Source organism: Corapipo altera, unplaced genomic scaffold (assembly GCF_003945725.1).
Source record: "Corapipo altera isolate COAL_440 unplaced genomic scaffold, ASM394572v1 78, whole genome shotgun sequence".
NCBI lineage: Eukaryota > Metazoa > Chordata > Aves > Passeriformes > Pipridae > Corapipo > Corapipo altera.
Window position 1 is genome coordinate 3,852,962 of NW_020884904.1, and position 12,043 is coordinate 3,865,004.

General features: G+C 38.7%; 1 long non-coding RNA gene across 1 annotated transcript in view; it reads left to right on the forward strand.

The window, feature by feature from the left end:
- The first annotated feature begins 472 nt into the window (after positions 1-472).
- LOC113950952 overlaps positions 473-12,043 on the forward strand; it is a 139,364-nt gene continuing 127,793 nt past the window's right edge. Inside the window, exon 1 of the long non-coding RNA XR_003528940.1 lies at positions 473-541. This is a non-coding gene — a long non-coding RNA (uncharacterized LOC113950952). The remainder of the gene's footprint in view (positions 542-12,043) is intronic.

The window sequence follows — 12,043 nt, forward strand, 5'->3', positions numbered from 1 at the left end:
GCCCCACGTCTACTGCAAGAAGATCAGTAATCAGATCCCTAATAACTTGATTGTCTGCTGTAGGTGCCTCTGAGCAAATGGATTTCACTGTAGCAACACGGTATAGAACAACATTGTAGATTAGGCAGACTGAAATAAATGCACAGAGTTGAAGGAAAGTGATTAATTTTTGATGGTTTCAACTGGTCACGTGCTAAAACTTATTTTCTTTTATTTAGTGATAATACTTTTGATGTATTAAACATGGGCAAGATTATAAAGGAGCTTTCATTACTAGTAACTTTCATAACTAGTAAGAAGAATATTTCTTCTTACTTTTCCTTTTGTTTTTCTTGTATGTAATTTTAACTACTATTCTAACAGTTATTTCTTTAGCTGCAACTTTTTTTAAAACAAGAAAAAATACCGCAAACATACAGAAACAAGATGGTAATGTAATACTTCAAAGAACATTGTTTTTTATGTATTACAGAAGCAATGTTGGTGGTTCAGATCTGGTGAGAAAGAGAAGGGAACACATCAGTGGAGAAAGACATATACGGTAAGAATTTGTCATTAAAGGAAAAACATATAGGACTGTCATTTAAGTTAAATGCTGATGGATCATGGATTAGATTCTATCTGAGGGCTCATTTAGCCTTAAGGTATAGAGTATATCCGTGAGTACAGTGTTAATGGTGAGTATTGCTCTAATGGATCATCTGTCCAAAAATAGTAATTGAAAGGACCTTTCTGAATTTGTAACACTAGTGCATCCCATGGGAAAAATGCATAGCTGGGAAGATCTCCATTATGAAATTGAGATGTATGGAACAGTTTCTCTCTTTCAGTGTTGTCCTGTTCTTTATATGTTTGTTGATATGAAGTTATGAAGGCTTAGCACTGAAAATTGAAATTTCGTGTCAGACTTTGGCAGAAAAATGTAGTTACTGCTGAAAGATGCTTATTGGATTTTGGTTTATAATAATAAAAGAATTTGAAGTGAAAGTGCTTCACTGGCGGATTCAGAACAGTTATTTGGTGGGAGTCAGCTCTGGATAGGACAGAAGAAACCCAAGAGTTATTACTGTAGCAGAATCAAATTGGTTTTTGCCTTCTTGAAGTTATGACTGATTAAAACAAAGACATTGTCTCTATAAGGGACAGGATTGTGAACGTCAACTGGATATAATCTGGGAGTTTGGTGTGAAAATTTTAGTTTCAATGAACAGATGTATAACATTGCTAATTTGTCAGAGATGCTGAGTTTGAGCTCTGAAAATTGTGGCTAAAATTCAGATGTCCTCACCAAGATATCTGAAATATAGATATCAAAGGCTGGGGAAGTCACCCTAGATTCACTTTACAGTCAATTGAGGAAAAATGGGCACCTTCAGAGAGTGATTCATCTCAGCCTAAAATAGGCAGGTCAGACAACTTGCCCCCTGGAGATGCCTGTTTCTCTCCATTGACTGTAGAAAAGCCTACAGTGACAAACTAAGAATTAAATGTCTAACCTTTTGATGTCTAAAGCTAGGTTACATGAATCTCACCGTGTGTTAATAAGGACAGGCTCTACCAGCCTGTACTGGTGTTGAATAACAGCTCCCTTGGGGGTGCTCCTCTTTCTGGAGGGATTTGAAAAGGCCTGACTGAGAAATTCTGGGAGTCCCCAAGCAGAATGATCCCACTGATGATTTTTGAGGTTTGGGGTTTTTTTTAGTTTTGTTGGTATTAGGTAGTTTAACTGGGGGGGTGAGGAAGAGAAATCTGGGGGTTTGTGTTGTTGTTTTTTCCCCTCTGTGGAATCCTAAAAATGAAGGTGTATTTTATTCTGTTGAGGGGTAAAAGTTGCTGTGGGACTTTTTTGAAGGCAAACAGCTGTCTATTATGAGATGTCCAAATTTACCTACACCATTTGTAGTGTTGCAGAATATAGCTAGATGGTGGCTACCCTGCCAGTCCAGTAAGTATAGCAGAACTGAGTGGGACAAGACAGAGTTTCTTAAGGGCTAGCAAAGTATGCTGGTCTTGGAAAACATCTGTGAGAACTACACTTGTAATCAAAATCCCTGCCATATTTCAGAAAAAAAACCTGTTTAAATTAAAAAAGTAAAAAAATTGAGAAGGATATGAGAACGAGTGGTGGTGCTGTTTTACATAACACCTGCTATTAACAGAGCTAATCTAGGAAGGATATAATGTTATGAAAATATCTGGGGAGAAATTGCAGTTGTGGGTAGTTTACAAACTAGAAGAACAAGATTGATTAGAAGATCCCTGCTTAAAAAGGAATTGCCCATAGCATTCAGCTTTACTGTGATAGAGTATGTTCAGCCTTTTAGGTCACTGGATACTTTTCATGCTGAACTACTGTAAATACAAACCAATTTGAACATTACAGGACCAAGAGGGGTTTTTGCTTCTTCCAGAAAACCCCAGATGCAGGAGGATGGAAGAAGTCCCAGTAGGATCTATGACTTCTATTTTCTGTTGTTCAGAGAACCTGCCAAAATAATTAGAACTTTGTGCTTGAGGTCATACTGGTTCAGTGAATTCATACCTGAGTTGATGTTTTCAGTTACAGACTGTTCAGAATTTTTTTCAGTCATAGATGGGGCAAAGTGGCTCCATAGTTCAATACACTTGTAACCTGCTTTTATATTTTTTTAATAGGTTTTTTTTCATGTTTTGACAAATATTAAAAATAGTACATACATTGTCCCAAATCTTGAGTGTACCAGTGTATTTAAAAAGAAAAAGTCTAAGGAGATATATGGGCAGGAAGCTTAAATTTTTCTTTCACCTTCTCTTGCTCATATGTTCACAAACTAAGTCCCTTCTCATTTAAACATTTCCCAGCAGAACTTACCATGCCAAATGCTCTTTTTGGAGAAATATGTGTATGAGTTTAGCTGCTCGTAATTTCCCAGGAAAACAAGAGTAAAGTGCACGGAAGGCAAGCTTCATGCTTTGAACTGGATTTGTGCACTGACTTCAGTAATAGTGGAAGGATTTCTAAATAGACAACATCAATGAACATTTTTAAATTTAAATTTAGCAAGCATGTTGTATAATACTCTGTATCCCTCTCCAAACAATTCAGAAATGAGGTAGTTCTGAGCACGTGCTGGCAGTTTGCATGCGTGTTGCTAATCGGTCTTGTGTGTACAACCATATTGACAAAGGAGGTCTTGGGCTTCAGTGAGGAGGTCTTGCCTTATTAAAAGTGCTCAGCAGACTTGTCTCCATACAATGGGCTGCTTCACCTACATTTGCTTTTCAATTAGCCCCGTGTTAAATCCTCAAAAATCTTTGAAGGCTGTTCTTCACTCCTGTAATCTCTCTTCAATGAAAATGAGTAGCCACAAAGAGAACTAGAATAGAATTCAGTCTCTTCTGTGTAAAAGCTTTAAGAACTGATTAAAGCTTGAATTTAACACAGGTATGTGATAACATGGCTGTTATAAGGCACCTTTTGACCACAGAGCAAACCAGCTGAAATAAACTTGGGCTCTCTGATTTCTGTTATTGAATCTATTTCTTATCATGCAAGGCCTTCTTAATTAATGGGGAAAATCCTTCATCAGAAAGATGAACAAAACTGAATAGAACTGAGTATATTAATGTTGTGAAAGGGCAAACTTCCCTGTACTTCTGTAGTCATTACCATTTGCAACCTGGAGGCAGGTAAAACTATTGAAATAGGAACATTGCTTCTAAGGCAAGTAAAATTGGGGAGTGGGATAATTCTTTCAGTAGAGAAAAGAATTTTACCTTAACAAAAAAATCAAGGATTGTCTTTCCTAGATTGGGATGGCTAGCAAGTAGTTTTATATACCTATTTTTGACTCTGTTCACTTGGAGTGTAACTTATTTACTTGAAAAATATTTATATGGAAACATATAGTGGAGCCTTCCTAATTACTCTAATTTTCAACACAGTAGCAGTCTTGACAGGCTTCTTCCAAGACTGCTACGATCAAAAAATAATCTGTATTTTGAGTTTTATGGAGCATCTTCCCGAGTTCAATTCCAGAACAATGACAGCGTTGTTATGCTTTAAAAATAATATCTATTTGTGTGGGTTTTAAGAGGTGTTTCTGGGCCTGACATCCAGTGAAATTTCTCAGGTTGTTGAAAGGTTGGTTTGAGTAACTCTTAGAAGATCAGTTAATGCAAGGGCATGGTAATTTTTGCCCTCACAGGATTGATGACATGATTAGCCTGTTAAGAAGGCTGTGACGGGACTACGCAGGTATTTCTTTGATAGGGACCCTCCAGGAGTTAGAATATTCATCACATTGAGAAAATACTCTTGGACTGAGAAAAATCACTGTTGGATTCACCAGAAAGTTCCATCTTCTTTTAGTTTTATCCAAACATTCTGGTGATAGAATTTTTTTCTGTTTCTTCTGTGTTGGTTCAGTGACTGCATGTGATTATTTTCCCATAAATTTATTTTGGAACTCTTTCCGTGTCTAAGTGCATTTATCTCTATCAGTTGTAGCAAAGCATAATGTCTAATATTTAGAAGTAAGAGTATTCTGGGTGTAGAAATTAAATGCTCAGACTTGACAAGGTTACCCTGGAAAAATTGGATATGACATGGCTGTTGGCCTAATTAGCTTGTTCTTGTTGAGCTCGAATTCTGTTGTTAGTAACAAACAGTGACTCGAGTAAAGACAATGGAAATTTTCTTGAAGAAACAGGACAAGAAGTGAAATGGAAGGACATACAGCTGCTTATGCTAGTTGTTCTAGTGAAGGCAATATTTAACTGATGGCAGTATTTTAGTGATGGCAGTCTTATTTTCATGATTTTCCGTAGGAGTACATTTACATTAGTGTTCTACTTCAGGTGAAAAGTGTACTTGCTCTCACTTGCCCTACCTTGGGAGAAGTAAGGAAGCTCTGGAAGTGTAAGTCCCAGCACACTCACGTGGGTGACAAGCCTAGGAGGCTGAGGTGAATTTATAAGGATTAATCCAAGTCACCTCACTGCATGGGTACAAACTGTCATATATCATAGAACCATAGATTCAGCCAGGTTGGAAGGGACCTCTGAGATCATCAAGTCCAATCCTTGATCCACTACATTCTCTCTGTCTTTAGCAAATAATCTCTTTGAAAGACAGATGTTTCTGTCAGTTCATTTGGTTATCTTTACCCAACATGGTCTTCAAAACTCACATTTCCAGCTGTGATGGATTGAAGTTCACTGTATAGCGTTCCCATTTTTGCCTTATGAAGGGAATGCAGCAGGAAATCAGTTTCTAGTATTACTAACTTACCAAGCATGTTTTGTTTTATTTCAAACATGACTTACCTAGGTTTTACTTTCTTTATATCCTTCTCCCCATCTTATTTGAATAGTCTTTCATTAGCAGGTCTCTAAAGTTTATTTCCAAGTGAACTTTGGAAAAAAACCCAACCCACCACCAGCATATTATGGGGAAAACTTTGGATGCAAAGTTGAGTTGTTGCAACATTTTTCTTGAACGCCATTGTGTAATTTCTGTATAAGGTTGCTGCTGCAGGTACTGCAAAATTTTGCTGTGCGCTGGCATGATCTTAAATGAAGAACTCAAATGGCTGAAATGCAGTAGGACTGCCTATAATTAGAGAAATGGAAATGGGCAAACACTGGTGATACAGAATAGAAACAAGTTTTTGGTTGGGAAGAGCAGTAAATCTTTTCAAAATAGAAGTTTTAGACATTTAATAACCTCTGCCTGCTATTTAACTGACAAATATAATCTAGTGTTGGGTAGAGCTCTTGATCACCTTTGCTGTTTGTAATAAGGGAGGATCAATTCCCTCATCCATAGGCACAGTATGAGTTGTGAAACATGTCAGTGACATTAGAGAAGACCTGGCACGTCAGCACCTAACTCAGGTGGTGGTGTGTAGAGAATCTTAGCACTGGAATGTGCCTATGACCTTTTCTGCAAAGAAGAGAAGTTTGCTGATATTACATAAATAAGAATATTTCCAGTTTGTTGGACTTTTCTGATAATAATGGTGAGAAGTGAGCAGAATCACTGTGTTCTCCAGGAACACGGTCAGTCTCTTTTTCCTGTCCAGCAAAGTCAAAGGGTGAGAAATCCAAGGAAGTGTTCAAGGCCAGGTTGGATGGTGTCCAGGACAATCTGATCTACTAGGCATCATCCTGCCTATGTCAGAGGGGATGGAACTCAATGATCTTTAAGTACTCTTGCAATCAGAGCTGTTCTGTGACTCTGTGAAATTAAGTGCTTCCTACTGGAGTGGTCTTCATCAAGCATGGTTCAGCATAAGCTCAAGCTATTAGGCCTTTAACACAGAACTTTTTGTAGGAACTCAATGTGTGTTTCAAAAGGTTCAAATGTGTATTCACATGGTCATGTATATTATTCTGTGTATATATGACGTTTCACCTTGGATCTAGAAAATGAACCCATAGTCACATATGATACAAATGGGACAGATTTTAAGAGCAAAACTTCATAAAATTGCAGCATCGTTTTAAAGCTGGAACTGCCATAGGCAGAAATGTGTCACTTTGCTTTAGCTGATGCCTTTGTGGTCCATCATCTCAAAGAAAACACTGCTGGACCTTGGAAATAATCTGTCTGAAGCAGTCATTTACCCACTAATGTGTTAGGATAGCTGAAAAATAGTGATGGTGATATTCTTTTAGGTAGAGCTGATCTGTGATAGGAAATGAGATGCCAGCCAAATTACGTCATTCAAGTCTTTGCAGCAATTCTTTCTTGCCTACGCTGATCAGCAATGAACTGACTACACTGGCTTTTAAGACACCAGTACTAGAAATTGTGACTAAGTCTCTGCTGAGATCAGGGAGTCATGACAGCCACTCCTCTATTTTGGGTATGTGTGGGCTAAGTTTGTTTAGGAGATTTTCTTTCCAATCAGCTCTAAAAGTTCTTTGGAAAAGGGAAATACAATAAGAGGCTCTAAAATTATCATAAGGATTGGAAAGCATAAGGATTAGAAAGCAAACAAACCAGGCTCTCACAAAAATACCAAATTTGAAGACTTCAGAAATAATATTCTAGGCTTACTGAAGTCAGCAAAAATTTTGTATTTTCAGAATTGACAAACTAATATGCCATTCAGACTTGGGTTTGAAAACTCATTTTGGATCTAATTTTTTTTTCTTAAATGTTACCATATTTAGGTGCAGTTCTGAATCACTGCATGCTCTGTGTTTGTCAGAGAAATGCTAAGTGTCACATTTAGTTCCTAATGAAACTCTTGTATGTGTTTGTGTGTAGCCTGCAGTTTTACATTCCGTCCAGAGATGGAAGCTGCTTGCTTTGACAAGGTCAGGTTGGGAAGGAGGCCACATTCCCTGAATAAGAAAGCCAGGAGGCCAGAGCATGCCATTTCATTAGACAGCCCAGGACTCTTTTACAGAAAAGGAGGGAGAACGAATGCTATGGAATTTAAAATAACTATTTCAGCTTTTCTGTAGCCTGGAAAACGTTACTCTTGGGCAATATTCTGTTAATGACCACTATTGGGCCAGATGTTCAGCACATGTAAATGAGTGTATTTCCATTGACTTCAGTGGAACTAGGCCAGCTTACACCATCTGAGGATCTGTCCCCTCAGCTTTCTTCCTAAACCAGTAGTCATGTTAGATAAGGAGATACAGTATTATCTGTCATAGTTCCAGTTTCCTGCAGAGGGGAAGAAGAAAATTAATGTTCATATTTGCTTCAATGTGAGAACAGATTAAACTGTGACAAAGAATCAAAGTAATTAAAATAATCAAATTTAAGAATGTGAAATGTAACAGACTTGCTTTGTTTTGCAGTGGGTGTTTTCTCTGTCAAAACAAAACTTTATAATTTCTGGATGGCTGGCTAGTTCTCAAAGCTTCTGATACCACTTGAGCCAGTGGAGTGGAATAAATTGAACATATTAACCTGAAAAAGATCCCAACTTTTTGTTATTTGTTGTTGAGGTTATTTTTTATTTATTATTAAATTAAGGCAGATTTGTGCAGGGGCTTTAAGAAATGGGATGAGCTCTGTGAACTGGGTGCATTCCTTCTGCCTTTCTATTCTGCTCCCATTCAGCAGTTATAATGGTAATGAAGTCTAATTACAAATGCATGTGACTGCCTGTTGTAATCTGTCAGTGTGTTTCTGAAAAACCTTGTGCCAGTTCAGTATTGGTCATTAGATAATAAGGATTGATAAAACGTAAGGGGCAAAATGTTAAAAATGCTACTATCGATTAGAACGCACCTTAATAATGAAACCATGGGCCTGGGGACGAAAGCCATGGATCATTTTGACAATTCGGCCTTAGATTGTGGATGAGACAGAGTGGGGACAATTAATCCCTCAGAGCCACAAATCACAAATAAAGTAGTTGCAGCTCATTACAACCTGACCTTGCTAAACGGCCTTGAAAACATAAGTGACCTTCTAGTATTTGAAAAGATTGCAAAGCTCTATTGAGAAATATTTCTTTTTTTTTTTTTTTAAATGCTTGGGAACCACATGACTTAATTTTAACAGAACTATCTTGATGAAAGAAGCTTTTAACTTCACCATCTTTCATGAACCAAATTGCTAGCGTCTCATGGAACTGATGGCGGTACTGCAGGGAGAGTGTTTAGGAAAGATCTTAAAAGTCAAAAGTCTTGCTCTGTGCAATTAATCAGTGGAAGACTGTGCTACAGTAACTTTGAAGAGACTATAGTTTCAATGAACTATCTAGTAATTTCAGTTAGGGCTTTTATAAATATTGTGGTACTATTGGAGCACCGCATCATTACAGGAAAACATACTCATTTGCACATTACAGGCAAGTCCAATCCCAAAATTTGGAAATATGTTCAGCAAAGTTTTTCATGAACTTTCTTCATTTTCCCGCCTTAACTGGGAATAAGGAGGGGACATGTATTTTGCATCTCTGTCCATTGACATGCACTGCAGATGTTCTTTGGCCAAGTGACTTGAGTGCCTTGTCATGGGCTAGTGTGTATGGAAATCATAAATATTATTGCATGACTAAGCAAAGATTCCACAATAAACAGTTAGATTCACATCCCTAAATACTCTGTTTAGAATTGAATTGTACATAAAGAACTGTGTTTCTGATGCAATGTATGGCCAGTCTTTGTGAACGAAGATTTGGAAAAGATTTGAGCCTGTGCAGTGGATTTTTTTGGTGAGACACAGTGTGTGCTGAGCGGAGCCCACCCTTTAATCCTAAGCTTCATCTGCTGGGGCCAAGTGAGCTTGGACAGTAGCAGCAAGGTCCTCAGCACATAGGTTTGTTTAGAGTGATGTTCTCTTAAATGGATGGTCTTACAGGGCTGATGGGCTCCATCTGCCTGGGGGAGTTTCCCTGACCAGGAATCAAACCCAGGCTGTAGGGGTGAGAGTGCTGCATCCTAACCACTAGACCACCAGAGGTCCCCTTCTGATGCACTAGTCTGCCTTAATTTGATCCTTAATGCTGAGTCAGACTCACCTTCTTCTTGTGGTAGGAGGAGACACTCTTTCAGCTCATTCCTGAGAAGAGGTAATGACCACAATCCCTGAGATTGTCTTAACTGTGCAATGAGTTTGGAGCACTAACTGATATCATTGTGCTTTGAACCAAGCCCATGTGTGACTCTGCTTATTACTCCTTGCTTTCAATGTATCTGAATGAGATGTTTCTAAGTGTCCTTGTAATACATGAATTTCAGCCTCTCCCCAAGTATTGCATCTCCCACACTAGGTAAATACAATTTCCCTTAAGATCCACTTTTTCCTCTGTACAAGAGATGGAGCTTTCCATGAGGATCAGTGGTCTTTACCTATTCTAGACAAGAGATAGGGTCTGCTATGGCACTGAGGGTTACTTATTAAGAATGCGCTGCCCACACACTTCATGGTTGTGGTAAGAGAGTTTTGACTATCATGACATCAGTGATGGCTGTCGGGGATGGAGGCAACAGCTCCAAGTTTCCCAATTCTTTGATGTTTAGGCAAAAGCATCAAGTATCTTGCGGTGGTGTGGAACTGCTACAATAGATCATAGATTGCTGAAGCATGATGAGTTGAGAAATGGCACTTGATATTTTCAGCAAAAGTGAAGTTTTCAAGATAGCTCTAAAATGCAGCCCCATGTAGACGACATTGCAAAAAAATCTCTGTTGAATGTATCATGAGCACTGTGCGTAATGTAAATGATTGCAGTCCTCTAGCTGTGTAAGAAACAAGGTGAAGGAATCTCCATGCTGCTGCTAGAGAAACTATGAGAGCCTACTCTCATAGCAGGTGGATTTAGGTTTAGCCATGGTAGAGCTCTGTCCTTGACACTGGGCTTGGATAACAATGCTATTGGCATTGGAATGAGAGAGAAGGCTGTGTGGTATCACCATATGTAATACATTGATATTGGCTCTCCTCTTATCAGCTTGAAAGACAGATGAACAAAATGAATCCCTTGGAAGCTCTTTTAAATTTTTTCACAATGATAACCAGGGAAAAACTCAGCCCATCTCCTAGATGTAGCTAAGTTACCAGTTCTGGTCAGAAAGCATCGTGGCATTTTCAATATCTCAATAGCTGAGCAGTGACTCCACAGTTCGAGTTAACATTTCATCTCATGACTTTCCAGTCAGCAGCCCCAACTGCTTTGCAGAGACTTTTTCTCAAGAGCTTCAGCTGTAGTAAAGGTCTCACAACAGTGATAGCACTTGTAGGGACATGCAGTGGGACACAACTCGATTACTGGACACAGAATTGGGAAACTGGAATAAAATTATTCCTTGTAAGAGAGAAATAATTCAGCAATTTAATAAGTACATCAAGACACTGCGAGTAATTCCGTATAGAAATATGTGACCAGGACAATCAGGGCTATTACTTTGACACTTCGAATTTCAGTATTTCTGATAGCATCAAAGGTGCTTTAAGAATCAAAACAAAATTTCTTTTACCTTTCTTACTTAGTAGCTCCACTTAGTGGCTAACGGGATAACACCTTTCCCTCAGCTTCTGTTACCTCATCACATTCTCCTTCCCTCCACTCTGCTGTCTCCTGCAGGTACACGGGCTGTGGAATACTGCAGTGGTGTCAAAGACTGACAAGTGCACTAATTGCAGAGTGGGAAAAAATCCCTGCTGATTCTCAGCTGAGCTATCCTCGTAGCAAACCTTGTGTCTGTGAATGTTTCTCAATCAAGTTCTTGTGTAGTTCTAGTTTTCTTTGGAAATTCCTTGGTCATACAGAGCACTGAATCATAGTAGCTCAGCATGGAGCCTTTCCACCTTCATGGACAACACTCTTTCTGCTTGGATTCAGTCTGGCCTCCTCTGCAGGCTTCCTGCTGTGTGAATCCTCATTGTGCTTCATTTGATTTCTGGCTTCAGGGGATAAATTTCTCTCCCTGTATACTGCATTTTCTGAGGAATGCGTGGGGGGGACACAAATTCTTCAGAGGAACAGAGAAATCTGACTTCAGTAAGGTGAGATGACAATTTGTTCATCTTCATATAAAAGCCTGAAATAAGGTAGAAATAATTGAAGCAGCGGAGGAATTTTGGTGTTTCCATCATGTGGAAGGAGCAGAGAAGTGATTGTCAGGTGCATACATGTGAACATGAATAAATACTGGCCTTTCAAAGTGTAATGTCTAATTTCTCCAACCAGAAAAACTCCTAATAGCTTTCCATAAAAAGTGGTTGCTTTGGAGAATGGAGTAAGTGTTGTGGGTGTACATTTGGCATTTGTGTGTATATTTTACCAGTGCTCTAACTTAGCTGCATATATCTTGCTGTCTAATACAGAGAGGATTCCAGATACATTACATATGGCTATGTAATATATAAAATATTTAGGCATTAGGTAGGCTCTTTAAGTTACTGTAATGAAAACTAATACTTTTCTCCTTTGTATTGAAGCACTTGTCTTGTAGTGTGCTGAAGCAGCAAGGTAAGTAGGAGTAGTGACTCCCAGGTCCAATTTGTAACCATGCTAGATGCTGTTTGGATCATACTGTCTCAGAGGAGCAGAGGGCTCACTGGTGGTAGCTTCTCTGGCTAGCC